The sequence below is a fragment of the Lygodium microphyllum genome, chromosome 6 (genome assembly GCF_053477565.2).
Source record: "Lygodium microphyllum isolate KBCC chromosome 6, Lygodium_microphyllum_v1.1.10, whole genome shotgun sequence".
Classification (NCBI taxonomy): domain Eukaryota; kingdom Viridiplantae; phylum Streptophyta; class Polypodiopsida; order Schizaeales; family Lygodiaceae; genus Lygodium; species Lygodium microphyllum.
The window spans coordinates 139,200,506-139,202,665 of record NC_141140.1 but is presented as its reverse complement, the minus strand read 5'-3'; positions in this window follow the sequence as shown (position 1 = coordinate 139,202,665).

Sequence of the window (2,160 nt, the reverse complement as noted above, 5' to 3'; positions counted from 1 at the left end):
CCTTTAATCTAAGAGGCGTGACACACGAAGATTATATGACGGTTATCGACTTCCACAAGTCTCCACAATCAAGTCTATGTCCATGTGGATCTGTCGAGTTAACTTTAACTTTGAGAAGATTGAATGGTCCAGAATGGCCCAGTGTCAATGTCAGGGGTCAAATTTGAAAGTCACCGTACCTTCAAAGGGGGGCTCATCCTTCACAAGAACGGTAGAAATATTTTTTTCCTTCAAAGGACATACTTAGGATAATAAGACTAATGTATCATTGTTATCACTTCATAAAGAAATTGAGGTTTTAGTATAGTCATTTGAACTAAAAATTTGAGTTGTCCTCCAAATTTTAACACTAATCAAAACTTGTGATAATCGACCACGATTGAAACTTGTGTAACTAATAAACCAAGTCCTAATGACATGGCAGCTTACTATTGGTGGATGTGCCCTTGAGTGAGCTCTCTCTTTCCTCAATTTATGGTTTCTCTCTCCTCCGACAACCTTGGCAATGTTGGGGTCCACCAAGTTGTGCTTGCATGTGCCTAGTTAATTTGAACCAATTATACATGCCCACTAGTACCCCACACAAGTCAATTGGCCTGCACAAGGCACGATTATAAAAGAATGGTTGGGAGATTCAAAAACCACCATAAAATAAAAAACATGCAAAGTATGCTTCATGTAGTAAATTCTTCAAGTGTCTCACATGATGTAGGGTGGAGAGTTGGCACAACTATTTGCCAACTCTTCCCTCATATGTATAAACACTAGGTTTGTGTCTTCTCCATTTGTCCAATCAAATGTCCTTTCTAATACAAAGGCTTCAATTTTGTGAATCAATGCACAAACTTGAGGAAGCATTGAGCTTTCTACTTCTAAGGATCCGCATGCATTTCTATAAACATTCTTATTTCCATGGTCTCTTTATAGTACATCATGAATTAGTAAAAGCACTGCATTAGTAAATGACTACTTTAATTATCTAATGGTTCATCCTATGATAATTCAAAAGCAAAATTCCGAGAATGGATAACAAAGCCATTAAGACCATAGTCAATCTCTCTTTCTCTCAATTGTGTGGTGGTTGTAAAACTTCACTATACATCTCACAAGCAGAAAATGAAAATAATTATCCAACTAGATACATGCTCGTGCTTTGTGAACCTTGAGATTAAAAGAGGTACGGGATGTAGGCACCTTCCACATACCCAGCATTATTCAATTATTGACACATTTTTGTAATCACAAATGTTCTAGTCAAATCCCTTGGGCATTTTGATGTCAGGAGGCATATTCCACGGTGGATTTCGTGAGACAACAGTGGATTCCATGAGTTTTTTTTATTCCACAGTGGATTCCATGAGGTTTTGCGATGGACTCCGTAAAACTATATTTATTTGCCAGGCTCGTACACAAGGTGGATTTCTTATTTGAGAAGTTGACGGGGACGCCTGTCCTTTTCGGGTGTCATATTAATTTCATGTGCACATGGGTGACTCCACAGTAGGTGATTCCGCAAAATACAAATTTAAATTAATGGACGTTTATGAGTTTAGAGTGCACTAGTATTAAATTAAGGTTAGGACATAGTTCCAACCTATTTATTTATTTTGTAGCTAAAGACTGCTAGGTATTTACTTTTGTCGGTTTAATTTTATTATTTTCTAACAATTGTGAATGCTTCAGTTGATGTGTAGAGCAGGTAGTGGTGGCATGGGAAGCACTAGGCGATAGCGTGTATTCAAATTACATAAAAGAAATTATCATTTTTTATGAATACGTGTCTTATCATTAAAGGTGTGGCACTAATATTTATTTAGGCACACTTATTTATTGAAGCGCTTGACAAATATTTATTATTTTATATATGCATGGGCGCATGGTTTAAATATTTCATTGTTGGACATTGTATTTGGGCACAACCCGACTTTTGGGCCGCCCAACCGCTTTATTCTTTATTTAGACAAAAATAAACACAAAAGCTAAAGCATGCTAATTGTAAAATTGGGCTATTCTTGAGCTTTGAGATGAATAAATTTATAAATACATGCCTTGTGAAGCACTCACACAAGGCATGGGGAGAGGTTGTACCCAATTTGTATTTTTGCCTCATGTCGTGCAAAACTCTCTTCTTGCTTTTATGAGTTTTAGTAGAGTTCTTTG